This window comes from Fringilla coelebs (genome assembly GCF_963513975.1).
Source record: "Fringilla coelebs genome assembly, chromosome: 10".
Lineage (NCBI taxonomy): Eukaryota > Metazoa > Chordata > Aves > Passeriformes > Fringillidae > Fringilla > Fringilla coelebs.
In genome coordinates, this window is record NC_140036.1 from 14,365,291 (window position 1) to 14,382,385 (window position 17,095).

Sequence of the window (17,095 nt, forward strand, 5' to 3'; positions counted from 1 at the left end):
AGACTCCTGTAACCATTGAAAACTGTGGCAGGGCTGTGGGGGTGGATTTAGCTAAGCAGAAAGTAATTTCCTTCTCAGGTAAATTCAGCCCAGGTATTTCTGAAGGCCACAAAATTGGCTCCAGAAAAAACTCTTAAGTAGCAGCTTCAAATGGATTGTTCAAGCATTTTACATTTTGACTAGAGCTTGCAACAAGTAAGGGGGTTTAATATTGGATGTCGTCATTCCAAAAAGAGAGTTGCCAAATTCAAATTGGGGGCCAGATTTTCCTAGAGGAAGCCAAGAGATGAGGCTTTTCTGTGGGATCATGCTGAAGTAATTCTGAAATTTAATCATGCAAACTCTTTGCAGACATTGACTTTGTGTCTCCATTCTGCAGCTGGCCAAGAAGAATGGTTATAAACTTTTGCATACACACTTACGATTGTGCAATTTTTTTCCTAGCTGATCCCACATAAAATCCCTTTTGGAATATTGATCTGAGAATTCTGGCAAGAGACAAAAGCACTAAATGAGGCAAATGGAACTATAACAGGAAAAAAAAAATAGGAATAGAACTGGAAAGCCACGTGAAATTTCATCTGCCATCTCTCTTTTAAACTGCTCCCAACAAAATTCATGACTCTGGAAGATATTGAAAACTCACATGCAAGCACAGTCCACAGCCATCAATCCCAGTATTTTCTGTGCTAGGCAGAGTCTTGGGCTGGAACATTTTTCTCCCCCCCACCCATGTTTTGACTGGTGAAGCTATCAAAGTTCACCTGGTCTTCTCCTTCCTTGGCAAAGCCCAGGAAAAAAGCACCAGCTCTCAGGGAAGTTAGTCACAAAATAGAGCCTGCCTTTGTCCAGACAGATCCAGAGGGTTTTCCTCACCCCCATTCACTTGTCCCTCTTTCCAGAGGCTTTTGGTGCAAGTGCTGGAGAGGCCTTGTCACTGGTGCTTGATAGACACACACAGGCTGGGATCTCACAGCATCCCAGAGAGCAGGACCCAGGGGAATTCCAAGGACCAGAGCACACTAAGCACGGCTCTTGTTTCCCCCTCTCTGTTTTCTAATAAAGGTCACAGGGGAAATAAAAGTGCTGCCACTTAAGAAATAAGTTATGAAGAGCAAAGGCTCCAAGAAATCCCTTTGCAGGTTCTGCTGAGGACTCTGAGCTGCCATAGCTGCCCAGATGGATGAGTGGCACCCTGCAGAAAGAGAGAAGAGTCTTCAGGAAAGCACTGGAGGAGCCTGATTCAAGAGGATTGAATAATGTCTGATATAGGAAAATTTGTGCTGAACTGAGGGATGATAAGGAAGGAGTTCAAACACAATATCCAAGGTTTTCAGTGTGAAGGTAGAGAGACACTGGCACAGTTGCCCAGAGGAGTTGTAGCTGTCCCATCCCTTGCAGGGCCAGACTGAGTGGGGCTTAGAGCAACCTGGTCTAGTGGAAGAAGTCCTTGCCATGGCCAGGGGGGTTGGAACAAGGTGTTCCTTCAGGTCCCTTTCAATCCAAACAATTCCAGGATCACAGGACAGGCAGCAACTCTCTTAGAGCTGGCCAACAATGTACATCCTCTGAGGCAATGCTTATTCTCTTTGCAACTCCCTTAGAGATTTTAGGTTTTATCCTTTTCACTAGACATGTTCCCAGCTGGAACAAAATAAATTACCCTTAGCTATCCAAATGAAAATTAAAAAGCATCACTAAGACTTGACTAACATCTTAACACATTCCAAATTTCTTCCAAACCCATATTATCATTCTGAGCAGGGCAGTGTAATCAATTCCCTCCTACATTCTCTTCACTGTTCTAAGTAGCCTTTTCCTTTACTTATAGCTGTGGTGTTGCACACTTGCAATCTACCAGAAAAACCTTAAAATAGGAAAACTATTTTTGCTCTTTCCCCCATACTCATCAGGCACAAAAACAGCATACACAAAAAAAAAAAAAAAAAATCCTGCAAGGTCACCTTATTCATGTGCCCTCAGACTGGTCTGAGTCGTCTGACTCCCTGTTATCCAATGTTCATTTTCTGAGAGTGGCACTGATTTCAGTAAACCTGTTCCCACAGGGTAAGGACAGGCCAGTGAGTTTATTTGAATGACAGCTCCACATACCCATACCTTCATCCTGAGAAAGCAAAGATAGTTGAAATGGTTCCTAATCTAAAAAGATTAGGTTTCTTCAATCCTGAAAAGAAACAACTAAGGGAAGTATAAAAATATCCATAAAATCAGGAGTGGCATGGAGACAGGGAAGAGGTACAAGCTGCACATGCCCTGTCTCCAAATCAGAACTGAGGGCTATCAGACAAAACCATGAGAACAGCTTCAAAACAATCTAAAGGAGGTGGTTCTGCATCAATGTGTATTGCAGCCAAGGAGCTCATTGCTCTCTCAATGTTGTGGATGACAGAAGTTGACACAGGTAAAAATTGGAACAATTCTCTGAAGAATCAAGTACAAAGACAGGCACTGCCTTTGCTGTACAAAAGCCCTGCACCACAGACTGCTGGAAGCAAGATGTTTAGAAAACTGCCACTGGACTTGCCTGTATGCTGCTGTAAAGGAGACACTGGGCTAGATCCAGCATGTTTATTCTTACATCCTTATGAGATTTTTTTTTTGAACGAGAAAAAAGATTGCTGGGGGGAAAAACAAGGTCAGGAAATAATGTTACTGAATGCTTTCAGTATTCTGCTAAAAACAGGAGAGAAAGAAGTATTACTTTTCCAGAAACTTCAATGGAAAACGCTGCCTACAATGTTTTTTCCAAAATGCAATCATGCTTCTTGTTCCAGTAGTAACCTTGGTGCCATGCCACGTGCTCCTCATTGCAGTTTTGAGTGCAGCTTGCTTTGAAGTGTTACTGTGCCATTCAAAATGCACTTGCTCTTGATGTGTGTTCTCACACAAATCTGCTGGCTTGAGCAACAGAACACATTTCTGCTCCTCCTAATTCCTGCTTGTCCTAAAATTGAAGAGCTTTGCCCTTTTCTGTGTGTCACCAAGAACAGTGATCACAAAGACACAGCTGAGTACCCAGGGAAAGCCTTCCTCAAGGGTTTACATTCAGAATTTTATTGATACAGGGAAGTCACAAGAAGGAGGAGACCCAGGACAGCTCCCAGACCCCTGGTATGTCTTTGTCATAACAAGCTAGCACAAAACTTGTAAGGAAATATATTTCTAGTTATAAGATCAGGCATCACTAAGAGATTGTTTTGGGCTTGGAAAGTTCTTACTTATATAAAAGCATGTTCAGATTTGCAATGGCCTGTACAAAGGTTACCAAAATTGAAGTGGGCCTGATGCTGCTCTTTCTAGAAGAACAGGTCTGTGTGGGATGAGCAGGAACTCCATCCCTCATCACTCATCCCTGGGTCTCACACACAGATGTGAGTTCTTCACGAGGCATTAAAAACAAAGGGAAATAAAACAAATCTACCATTTGGCAACAAAACTTGGGAGAAAGATCTCTCAATTTCATATCAAGGAAAGGTTCAGTTACATTTGGATATGGCTCTTGGCAACAAGTCAAAATTCTACTGTTTCCTACTATTTCTCCAAGGTATGGGAAGATGGAAAAAGTTAAATAATCCATGAGACTTCAAATGATATTTTTTATAACTACTATAGGATTTAGAAGACTTAACCCAAGTCTAAGGTGTCCAAATAATACTTCATTTCTAACCACATGTCTGCAACATAAATGACATTCACAACCCTATAAAAACCCTCAACTCTTCTTCTTCTGATTTTCAAATTTATTCATAGGAGAACACTTCAGTCATCACTGAGCTGTGATTGCCTCTTGGGTGGCAGGCAGCACTTGAACTGCTCAGGGCTTGAGGATGCAACCAGGTGAGACAGAGCCAAGAGAATTATACCTGGGCAAAGGAGCCCAAATGCCCAGGAGCACTTTGGCTCTACCTCTCACTGACACCCACGGCAGCGTGGCCTTAAATCACTGCAGGAAGCTGTGACAGGGCAGCCTTGGCCAGCGTGCAGCAGTGCATGCCCTGTCCTCTCCAGGAGTGATGCTGGCTAATGGGAAGTTGAGACACTTTCTGTTTTACTCCTCCTGCCAACAGCAGCCCCCAGAGCTGTTGAGATGACAGGCACCAGTCTCAAGGCAGCTCTGCTGGGTGGGTGACAATGCAGAAGGCCACCCCAGTGTCCACAGCAGCTCTAAGCATTAGCACTCACATGTCTGTGTCAGCACACTCCAGCTCTGAGTAACTCACAGCAAGCTGCCAGCCCAGCTTCTGAGAGCCTGAAAAATTCCACTGACAGAACAAAGTGGAGAGACAGACATTATGGGAAGCAAATTATCAGGATTACTATGGTAACAACAGGGAGTGAATGATGACTTCAAGGTCACAACAACATATGCATCTTGTAGGAACAGCTAATTGTCTGACTCTACTCACTGACACCACAACAGATTTTTCACTAAATACCTTAGTATTTGAATTTTGCTGCCTCCAGCTACTATTAACATATTTTACATTCATTCTTTGAATAAATCTCCACTAATGTTTCCAGTTAAAGTTCACAAACATATATTCAATTTATATTTAATGAGACAGTGTGAGTTAAGTAAATGAGTGGTAATTAATTGAAGCATATGTATAGTGGGCTGAGAGGATTAATTAGTTAATGTTTGCAGAGAGCTCTAAAAAATGTGAAAAACTATCTAAACATGAACTGTGCTTTGGAAGAAAGAAGGAGAGTGAGGAGATGAAGAGATACAGAACATTCTATCTAACATTTAATGAACACCTCAAAATAATGCATGGTTTGCCATCAGTGTTATCTGCAGTGTGAAACTAGCCACACGTTAGTTAAAAATCTGGTTAATCAGTTATTACTTTTCAGTTAAAAGTAAAATGGGCCAAATTCTCCCATTCTGTCTCCACTGGGACAGTGCCACATAACATGACTAGCCAAAGTTATCCAGAGTCACTGGACAAGCACCAAGAGGGGACAGCATGGCCCAAGGGCAGGAGCAGTGTTTGAAGAGTTCCCAGTGCTGGCTTGCTGAGTCCCAGTGGAGTAGCTAAATGTAAAACACAAATTTTTCTAATGCTCCCACCCATTTCTGTGGCACCCAGCAAATCCCTGAGCTGAGCACTGGGGCTCAGCTCCTCTCTGGCTTCAGGGCAGAAATCACCAATGCTCAAACCTTCTGCTGCACCCCCTGCACACATCTTCCCTCTCCTCCTTCCTCCTCTCAATGATTTCCACTCCTGGGCACTGTCTGTGTACTTGGAGACCTGCCTGGCAGCATGAATGAAGAAAAAGAGCACTTAGAGCTTTCTAGCACAGTCTGCCACTGGCAGGGAGAAGGCAGCTTGGTCAGAGTTCCCTCCACTGCTCCCCTGGGCTGTGCTGAGACCCCACAGCCCCAAACCCATCCAAATCCACACAGCCCCAGGGCTGAGAGTCTGCTCTGCAGGCATCATCTCAGGGAATGATGGACCCTTGAGCCAGAGGCAGCCAAAGCTGCCCCACGTGCTTTCACTCAAAGGATAAGCAGGGAATATTTGTGGGCAGAGAGCCAGAGAGATTGTGTTGCTTTGGCTTTTGCCAAGGTAGTTCATTTTATACAAAGCTGGAGAGAAGGGGCAGAGCAAAGTAAGTCTTTGGGAAGGCTTCTTTGGACAGTGTAATTGATGCAGGGCAGTGTAATTGATGTAGGTTTGCATTAGAAGAGCCTTCCAGGACAACACACTGGTGAACCTTATGCTCCTGCTAAACAGCCCTAGAAATTAATTTGACTGTCTACAAACATGGAATATAACAGCCTGCCTGACCTCAAGGTGAGTCATTCAACCGAAACAGGGCAAGGAATGTGCTTCCCCCTTCACCTCCTGAAAACTTAATAAAATATGATGAAGCAAGAGAGCTTACCTGTGACAGGCTGCTCAGCACCTGGGCTGTGCTGTGTCCTCAGCAGGCCCTGAAGGCACAGGAGCCCAGATTTCTTCCCACCTTCACATAAGGCACTGATTAAGAGGGAAAAGCAGCAGAGTATCTGTGAGGGTCCTGCTGGGGCTTAGGGGGCATTCTGGTGCTGTGGCAGCAGCTCCAATGAACAACTTTCCCAGGCATTGTCCTGGGGAAGGCTGAGAGAAGATCAGAGAAAAGAGTGATAAACAATTCTCACCTTAACTTCTGCACCTGTTATTGTGAACATGTGGAATGTGTTATGGAGATTTGTTTACCAAAGTGTGGTTTATTAGCCAGTGGTGATGGTGTTTGGACTGAAGGGTCGATTGGGTCCCTCTGTATCGTGACTGCCTGTAAGGGCAGTGGGTTTCTTAGTAAATGTGGGATAATGGAGTGATTGATCAGCCTTCTGAGAATCATGGAGCCAGTGCTAATCATTACCCAGCTGGGGGCCTGCAGTGCCATGGTGCCATGTGTCCCATGCAGGTGAGCTCCATGACCAGCACCCAAAATCCTGAACCAATCATGTACCTATTGACCCCTGAAGTCAGGGGAAACCTCCCAACTCTAAGTCCCACAGGATGGAACAGTCTATTAAACAGTTTCTGGGCTGCTGTGATCTACCTCAAAAGCCCAGACCCAAAGCAACATTTGCCTGGAAAGATTTGGTTATAAACTCCAACAAATGGCAGCCTCAGCTCCATAGGTGCCTCCAGCCTGCTGCAGAGAAAGGCAACTCAGGGCAGTCTTAGGGAGAGATTGTGGCTGCTGCCCCAGGCACAGCTCCCCACAGGTCAGGAAAAGCTTCTGCAGCTTGTCTGGATACAATTCTGCAGCAGTACCAAGGAGGAGCCCTTGGGTGGCAGGGGCAGAGAAAGCAGAAAGCTCAATAGCCAGGATGCCTGGAGAGCAACGCAGCACAGGACAGCTTCATTTCTAGAATTGCCTGCCACTGGACTTCATGATCCCCCCAAAAGGGCAAATGACCTGCTTGCATGATGTTTCTGCTGTCCCACCAGCCACCCTGCAAACTTGAGGGGCTCTCTGGGCAGCATCCCCCAAGAAAAAAAACCCATGTAAGCACATGCCTCCAAGCAGCCGCTGTCAGCATGCCTGGTGTGCTGCTCAGAGGAGAACCATGTCTTCTTTCAGGAGAATAATCCTCATTTGTTCAGTAGACTTAGGAGGGTCTCAGTGGTAAGGCATGCTGCATGATTTATTCAGCAGTGCCTTTCTCCTGGAAGGACATAAGCCATTCTCTTAGGAGACCTACAAAAATCACATTAGTGTTAATGTGTTCTTTGATGATTAGAGAGTTTCCTTGGCAACACTCCATCAGTGCAGGCTGGCAAAATATATTGTCATAATTGGAGATAGACTTTTCCCCCTTTTGCATTACAAAGTAATGCAGCTGAAGGACTCCAACTGGATTCTTCCACACATGGTACCTATTTTCAAATGAAACCATCTCCTCTGAGATTATGGAAGAAGCAAGTTTTCAGGAATTTCCCCACACTGTCAGTTGTGTGCTCATGTGGTTTTGTTTAACACAAAGCAAGAACTGGATCTCCCATCTGTTGCTCCATGGCTCATGCAACATTTAGCTGTGTTTTGTATTAATGATGGTCACCATTAATAAAACAGTTTGTAGATTAGGAATTTATACCACCTCTATAACTAATAGGAATCTCTTGCTAAATCTCCTCGATGGTACTTTCTGTCCTAAATTCTCAAAGCACTTTCTCTTCCTACCTAGATCCCACTGGCAGGCCATAATCTACCATGGGGGACTGGCTCAGCTTCTAATTGGGAAAAAATGGAGACATGGCAGGGCACCAGCTGGTGCAGCTATTGCAGGAAATCACAGCTATCAGACTTAATGAGAGAGACCACAGCAGCTATTAGAGAAGCTGTTGCACCAAACATCAGTAGAATTTCTATATTCTTCAGTAGATAAGTGCAGTCAAAACCTCAAACATTTGCTAGAAGCATTGATTAAGTTTGCAAGCACCAGCACCCACTCGGGGATACCAACCAGACCATAATTATCTGTGTGACTAAGTCCTGACAAACACTTCCCTGGGAGAAGATAAGAGGCTTTAGGAACTGATACCTGCCAAGACCTGTTCCATATTCCCAGTCTGGCTACTGAGAAAATTCAAGCAGCTTCAAGCCTCAAAGAAAACTTGAGGCAATCACTGGTGAAAAGACAAAGCCTTGATCTGTCCCCAGAAGTTGGACTTGAAGTCTAATAATGGGTCCTGAAGAAACAGAAAGCATAAATTATTTCTGTTAAAAGTACAGAATTAAAGTTATGTTAATAGAAGTCATTTAGCCATCTGAGCAGTCTCCTAGCAATTGCATAAATTACTGCCAGAACAAGGAGTTTCAACCAGAGCATTATTTCATGGACAGACCCTGACTGATTTCCAGGCAAGCAATAACAAGCGCTCTGGAGGGAGCTGCTCTATCCTCAGATGAATGGAATTAATAAGACACAGAAAGCTGTTTAATAAACAAAGTCCCCCTTTTTCTCATGTGAGCTGTACAGGAACAGAGTATGTGAGCAGGGAAGCCTTTGCTCCTTCTCTGGATTTCCCAGACTGTTTCCTCATCAAGCCTTTGCCACTCACTTTAAGCCCATCACTTCTAAGCCCCAGCTGCTTTGATCTGCAGCAGAGAGCCCCTGGCACTGCTGACACCTCCCGAGAGGGTTTGCCACCTCTGTAAATCCACATGCTCCACACAAGGCAGTATTTTGACTGGTGTCTCCCTGCCTCCGGGGACAGAATGGCAGGGTTTTGGTTTAAATCTGTTATTCCCCTCTAAGACTCAGCCATTTGTAGCTCATAAATTGCAGTTTAGCAGATAGATTGAGATGTTCAAGTTTATCTTCCCACACAAGTAACAGCAAATTGTAGTGTGAGCCCTGTGTGCAATTTTGCTCAAGTGCCCTGAGGCTGGGAAGTGGCTCAGGGAAGCTGTTTTGCTGGAGATGAGCACTTTCCCAGGCCCATCTTTCCAACACAAAGCTCTTCTCCCTCTGAAGTGGCTCTGGGAAAAGTGATGGATACACTGCAGGCAGAAGCTTTGTAAATGGCCCAAACTGAAACCAGTGAGCTAAAACTGCTTGTTTGAGAAAAACATCTCAGAACTTCTTACTGAGTTGGAAAAAAGGTCATTGGACTTCTTTTAGTTGTGCCTAAAAAGGTTCTGTACATTCCTGGGGAACAACAACAGTCCTGCTGAATCACCATGAGGAAAAGCCTGTATCCAGGCAGATCTGGCTTTGCAGACAAGAAGCCTCAAATTCCTTAGGACTGGAAGGATTTGAAAGAAGAGCCAGCTGTGCAGACATTTAACATAGGACAGCTGGATCCTACAGCTGCTATCACAGTGAAGTTTATCACCACGGGCAGAAATGAACATGGGAAGCTTCTTTTCCTGAGGCACTTCCATGTGGAACCATGGCTGTAATCACATTCAGTTTATCTATAAAGTGCCTGAAGCAATCTCAGGCCCTTCCACGTCTCCACAGCTGAAGGCACAGAGATAGCACAGTCTGGCTGATATCACAGCAAAGGTAATCTAGATTTTAATAAGACAAAAACTAAAGACTTGTGGCAGATGTTGTTTTTAGGGCCGTGGTGGTGTCAGACTGGAAGGAGCATTTCTGTCCCACCTGAGTTCTCTGTCTGTGCCAGTGTCATGGGGTGATCAATCCCAGAGGTCAGACTGGCACACCTGCAAAGCCACAGGAACAGCCCAGGTGTCCTCATGACCCACTCCCAGCCAGAGCTGGGTTTGCTGTTTATGGCAGCACACAGCAATTCCCCGTGCAAGACCCCACCGGGCAATGGGGAGGATTTTGGCCTCATGTCTGCTAAGCCTCATCTTCTGTAGGGAGACACTGCACCAGCCTGGGATCCTGGCCCCCTTCTGCCACTGCATGTCTGGGGGAAAGCAGAGAGAGATGGGGCTGGCCAAAGCCCCCTGTGCCAGGTTTCTGTGGCAGGTTCCAGACCTACAGCACTGGTGGGTGCAGAGCCTGACCAGCTCCCTGTGGAAACTGGCTGACCAAATCTGCCTGGCTTTGCAATTGTCTGCAAATCTGCAGCTCATGAACTGGAACGAGCAGGGAAGGGGATGGCACAGTGCTCCGTCAAAGGCTCCTCTCTGAGAAGCAAACCCATCACTGCTGCTGCTTCCAGCCAGCTCCAGCATGACCTCCAGTATTCACCACGGTTCTCCACAACCCACAGAGACATCAAGTGGCCAAGAATCCACTTGCACGTACTGAGCAGACTGCAGGCTTGCTGAGGAAGGTTTGGGAGGAGAGTGGAACATCTGAGTTTAAGCAAAATTGGGCCATTCATTGGCCAATCCGGCAGGGATTATTTTCTCCACATTTTTACTCAACGTTATTTCTTTTTATTTTTCCTTTCTCTCTTTTGATTATAAGCCTAGTAAAAACATGCCAAAAAAGAAAAAACAAACCAAAACTAATAAAACCACTGAGAAAACACACCCAAACCCCCCACCAAACAAAACAAACAGAAAAGAAACCAGGTGATCCCTGAAGACTGAGTGTACACACCCACCAGTCCACAGACACTGCAGGGTGTGTGACAAAGCCCCTCAACACAACAATCTGCAAAAGGAGACCCTGGCACTGGGGCATGTGCTCAGGCAAGAGAGGCAAATTGATTTCCTGGAGTCTGCCCTCCCTCTCCTTCTCCCTGTATAAAATTAAACTGGTTGTTGTTGTTGTTGTTATTATTATTATTATTATTATTATTATCATTATTATTATCATTATTATTACTATTACTATTACTATTATTTTGTTTGGGGGTTTTTCCCCCTGAATCCCTGCTGTGATGTTATCAGCAACACAAAGCAGAACAGAATAGAGGGGAGATGTCTTTCTTTCAGAGAGTTGGGAAAAAAAAATTCAAAGCTAATCCAAGACCAAAAATCACATCACTTGCTCCTTTCTACACCTTCCCTCTGATAGGGACAGGCTGTAGCTGGGGACCTTGGCAGGAGGTTCAGGAGCCCCAGAGGCACTGAGAGGTACCACCCCCAGCTGATGGTGCTGCCAGGAGCCTGCCAGCACCTTCTGGGAACCAACTTAGAACATCTTGTATTAAATCCGGTGGTTCAGTCTCACACCAGAAGCGAGGAGTTGAGGAATTTGTGGGACAAGCGTTGTGTGCAGGTGTCAGAGGTGAAGGACACAGTCACAGCTTTGCAAGCCAGCCTTACAGGTTTCCTGTGCTTAACTCTGAAACACCACAGCAGGGTCTCTGCTCCCAGCAGGGCTATTCCAGAAGAGATGACTGCTTTCCCACTCCCAAGCAACTCCCATCATAGTCTGCAAAAGAGCTGAGACCGTGCTCAGCTTCCTCAGGAGCCTTAATTAGATGCACAATCAACCCCTCCTGCTTGGAACAAGTAACTCCTCAAGTTTTCAGTTTCCTAGAAGGAACAAGAAGGAAGAGTCCTGGGACAGAGACCGTGGGCTCTTGAGCAGAGAGGCCAGGCTGAAGGCATGAGGAAATCTGTCCCCAGCCACAGGGCAGAGGAGAAGCCGTGCACCAGCACCCACCAAGGACCTGGCTGGGTCAGCTCCCAGTCTCCCTGCTGCTGTAAGCTTGCCAGTGTACAAGGAAAGCATGTCTGATGGGATTGCTGCAGAAAACCTGGCTTAAACCTGCCAGGAGACCGGTGTTTCACACAGGTTCGGGCACTCATCTGAACCAGCAGCCCTTGCAGCCCTGAAACATTAAATCATGACAAATTTCCCCCTAAGACACACCTTCACTTCTCCTTCTCCCAGTGTTGCCTGTGGAGGTTTAATACCCAACTCAAATTCAGCTGCCTGGCTCTGGGGAGAATCAAACATGCATTGCTTCCTGAGCAGCAGAACATGAAAACTGATTTTCCTTCACAAGCACTGCTGTGGATTCTCCTGGTGAGCACCCACAGCAATGCCTGAGATGCCTCTGCCCAATTTCACTAAAGCTCACCTGCTGTAGGTTCAAAGGGTAGAGGAGCACTGACAGAGCTTCAGCTCAAGCCAGGCAAGGAAAAAGGTCTATCCCAAAAGAATTTCCACAGAGGAGCGTTCCTCCAGCTCAAACCAACACCTCCACAGTAGCTAGAGACAATAACTGTGTTTGACAGAGCAAAGCTTGTTCTACTGCACTTCAGATGTCCTCTCTGGGGAGACCAGAGCTCCCCAGGGCTCCCAGCAGTGCTCTTTCATACAGGTTTGAAAATAGCATCCAGATAAACTCTTTCCAGCTGGATCTGTCCTTCCTATTCAGGTTTAGAAGCTATGCAGTCTGTAAGAACTGGCGTTGCTGAAGTCTGAGCCGCACGAGGAAATTCCGCTTTTAAAGAGCAAAGTCTGTCCCTCAGTTCAGCACAGGTTCCAGGAGTGCAGCTGGGATGGGCATCACCCCAGGATGTTCCCTCTTCTGGCAGTGGCACCTCTCTGAGACTGCCCCTGCTGTCTGCAGGCCAGGACAGAGCTGCACAGAGCTGCTCCAGCCCTGTGGGTGTCAAACACACAACTCTATTGAACCCAAAGGACAATTGTCCCCTCTGTGTTTCAGATGGGTCTCAAACTGTGCTACAGGGGACAATTAATCTTCAAAATCAATTTTTTGTCAGGAGGCTACATTTCAGTTGTCTCAGGAATGGTGGTGCTGGGCTGGTAATAACTGTCTGATGAGGCAGCCTCTGAATTCCCTGCCCAAGAGAACACTTCTTATTAATAAGAACTTTTGTCCACAGGTCGTTTTTTTGACTTTGAGAAAACACATTGGTTTATTTACTGTGTTAAAAATCTCACACTGCCAGGAGTCAGAAGATTTGCTTTGGATTTTCATTGCATTGTGAGACAGGGAGTATTTTAAGTAAGATATTCCCCTTTCCCCAGGAAGGCAAAGCAAACCTCCCCAGTTTCTTCTAGAAAAAACACAATAGAAATGCTCTTTTCCCTTCCTTTGCATTTGTGCCCTTTTCCCCCATGCCCCACTCCACAGTAATCCTGATTTCCCTGTTCTCCCTGTGTTTATTTACCCACACAGTTGTTTGCTGTCTGGCTGCTGCATGTGGCCCCCAGGCTCTCTACTTGCCACCATCCAGAGGGACACAGCTCCCAGAAGATCCTTGGAACCTTCCTAAGCACCAACTCCATCCGTGTGCTGAAGGCTGGGCTACCCATGCAGCCAGTGCTGAGCTTGGCTGCCCACAGCCTGGACATGTCAGGATTCATCCAGTGACTCTGCCAGTGCCTGGACCACTGCAGAGGCAGGACAGAGCCCGGGCTCCCTCCTTCCCAAGGGACACCAAGGCTCCCCCTTGCACTGCCTGCCTTGGTCTGGGAGCTCAGCTCACCAAAAAGCAGCAGGGCCTGGGGAGCAGAGTGTTATCAGAGCAATCCTGTGCAGCCAGCACTCTCTCCTGGCTCAGTGGAGACATGGCTTTGCATCTCAGAGCGCAGGCAGAAGAAACCCCAGCTTTTCAGCTGGCCAGCCCCTCCTTTCTGGCTGCAGGATGCTGCTCTGCTGATGCAGAGGGTGCTGCCTGGAGCGTGTCTGGATGCCCTGGAGCCACGGGAGCTGCTGTCAGCCTGAGCCAGGCACATCCCACACACATTTCCTGGTCAATAGTCCAGGGTGTGTCAATACACTGACCTCCTAAGGCGTGCTTCCAGAACCCCAGATCTCCCCAGGAGAGGTCTGCTGTTGGCAATGTGCTTCACATCCCTGGCTTGGCACCAGGCACCTCTCACTGCTACCCTCAACCTTGCCAACACTGCGCTTCCTCTGAACTGGAAGATGGCCCCACATCTCCCCTTTTCTGCTCTACTGTCCTTCCTGTGGAGGAATCCCCAGTGTTTCAGAAAATTGGGCTCTTCAGGAGCTACTTTTTACTGGCAGAGGAATACTAATGAATCGAATTGCCTTTAAGTCTCTGCATGTTCTTTATTTCCAGCTTACCCAGCTAAAGCTTATTTGATTTCAAAGATAATCCAATAAGCATCAGTTAATAAAATTAACTTTGCAAGGATTGGATTTCCCTAGTGCATGAGACAGATTAAGGGCCAGGCCAAAAGGGAAACAGAGCTAAAACTTCTGTTATAAAAAGGCATTTCTGGTAAATCCTGGACATTTTTCTTTGTGCAAGGGAAGGTTCAAAGGACTCCTGCCCTGCGGAAGGCCAGGCCAACACTGTCTGTGGGTGAATAAATGCCTCCCAGGTGTTGAAACAGGCACTGCACAGGTCCTGAAAAACTCAGCTTGTGCAGGCTGGGGCTGCAGGCCCTGAGAAGCAGGAATGATGCTGCAGAAGTGTCACAAACAAGGCAGACCTGCCAGGTCCCCCTCACTGTTGCAGGCTCTGCTGTCCCCAGGTTCACTCTGAGCCCTGCCCAGCCCACCCAGGCTGGAGCATCTCCAGCATGGGAGCACACCATGGTTATCCTGAGGAATGAAACAAAAGGAGGACTCAGGAGGAGAATGGAATATGCAATATGCTTCCAAGCGAGGACAGCAGTGTCTGGAAGACCTGCAGTAGTGCTCCTTTGCATCCTGTAACATTTGTATTGCTGCTTGTGCTACCTGATCACAGCTGGAAGAGCTCATTCTCTATTCAGACCAAACTGAGCTTTCTATAAGCCCTGAAAACGAGGGTGTGGTAAAAGCTCCCTGCTGTCCAAATATGCTCCTGAATGATTAGCACCAGATTCACTTTTAACCACAGAACCATTTTCTTCTCACAGCCAGTGTACTTTTGAGACAGTTAACTCTAAATGGCTGAAGGCAAAACCCATCACAAGGACTCTCCTGAGCTGCTGCAGGATTTTCAGAGCAGGTTGGCTTCTGAGCACTGAAACAGGAGTAATCCCTTTAGTGACCCCAAATACATTCTCAGGCACAAAACATACTTTGACACTTCAATTCACATATCATAAAAACAGCATTTATGTCAAGAAAAAATAAAAAAGGAGCAAGATGCTTAGTTACAAGGAAATGCCATTTACCAGTAGTCTGGGGTTGCTGCAAGCCTGAGCTCAGCCCATGAAAAATTAAAGGCAAGAGAGACCTCTAATGCATCACATATCAGGAGAACCATTAAATAATCAGTCAGCATCCAGTTTTATAGGCATTTTGGGCATAATTCAATCTTCATTCATTTTAGATCATTTCCTTAATGAAGTAATGCGCTGGACATAAATATTTCAGCGCAACTCTCCAATGCTCTTTAAGTAGTAAGCAGCTTTCAGTAACACAGAACCCAATTAAGCTGTACAGGATAAAAACTGACATACAAAAAAAGCTAAAGAAGGACGAGATGCAGGAATAGTGATGGGCCTAAGTCCACAAGACTGGCATATAGATACAGCTGTGCTCCTGAAGAGCCATTAAAGACAATAAACAAAATCAGAACAGAAGAAAAATCTGGGGTTATTAAGATGCTATTCTATAGCTAGATTTCCTCTCCCTTGCATGTGCACCTCAAGCAATTTGAGGTAAGAATTGCTTTTCTTTTTCAGGTTTGTACAGCACCAGCACAGTGGGATGGGTATTTTGAAGGGAATTTCCCACTGATGCTTTTCCTGACTTCATGCTCAGCAAAAAGGGAATGGGTGAGTAAGAAACAGGTTTCCTTCAGTGCTTTTTGCTGTCGTTCACAGCACTAAGTGGTAGTTTTGCTACAGAACACCTCTCTTCCACAGGTTATGGTAGCTCAGTAAGACATTTAAAATCCTTACTAGGAGAGTTCTACAGCAGCCATGTCCCAGCCCATACCCAGCCAGACCCTCCTGCACTGCAGGACACCCACTCCTGTCCCCTTTGGAGGGGAGGCTGCCAGGCCAAGCTCTCAGACAGGGTGGGGACCCAGTGCAGCCTCACAGAGGTGCCACACACCCAAAGTCACTGCAAGCTTCAAAGCTGCAGCCACAGGTTTCTCTGGGATTCACACCACAGGATGATAAGAGTCTTCAAAACAGAAAGCACTGCAAGTCCAAGAAAACTTTTTACTGCCTTTGAGCCACAGGCTGAAGCACTTCACACCAAAAGTTACAGCAAACACGGGGGAGGTAAGCTAGGGAATTAATTTTAGCCTGTGAGAGTCAGATTTGACTCCTCTGAAGAGTAAACCAAAACACTTCACAACAAAAGGAGAGAAAAGTTTAAATCCATCAGAAGGATGGGAAAGAGTCTTTCCAAGTGTGAAAAAGCCGATTGCCAGGGGAGCAAGCTGGGAAGGGCTGGTGATAAAAGGGAGCAGTCGCTGGTGGAGAGTGGCTCCCAGCTGGAGCAGGGTGTGAGTGGTTGTCTTATTTGTCAAGCAGAACTCCCTGTTCATTGGGGACTTTTGACTTCATGTAATGCTTTAAAACTTGTCAAATTTTCTTTTTTTTTTTCCCATAATGTCCTAGTAGCTGATGTGTGGTAGTGAGCAGCATTCTGGGGCTGCCACCCCAAGCCTGAGGTCATGGCATCTCTGCTCACAGCTCATCACACTGGGAGCTTGCCCTGGGCCTGAGGCAGGAGCCCCAGGAAAAGTACTGTCCCTGCTCTTCCCTGGATTACACTGTGTACTGGCTAAGGGGCTTCTATGACTTCCATTCTGCTAACTTTTTTAAAGTTTTTGGGTGTTTGGCTTTGCCACGTATTCAACAATATTAAAATCCACATTTTCCTGCAGAGTTTCTGTAATGAAATAAACAGAAGGTGTTCAATACTGCAAATAAGAAAATTGCCTAAATACTACCCTGCAAGCTCTCAATACTTTAGGTGCCAATGGCTGCTACCACCCGTGCTGCCAAATGATACATACAAAACAAATTTAGAGGAACACAGGACTCCAAAGATGGCTGGTCAGCCTAGAGGAGGAGCCCTCTGTGCTGCCAGCTCCCAGCTGCAGGGTGTGGAAAGGCAGAGGGGCAGCCCAAACTGGGCTCTGTCAGAGCTGCCTGGCACAGCCCTGCAGGGAGCAGCCGCCCCATCCAGCTGCTCAAGGGATGCTCAGCCCGGCAGTGCTCCACTGCTGGGGGGTTTCAAATGCCTCCCCCCAACACAGCCCCCTCGCAATGTTCTTGTTACCCTGAGGACTGGGCAGG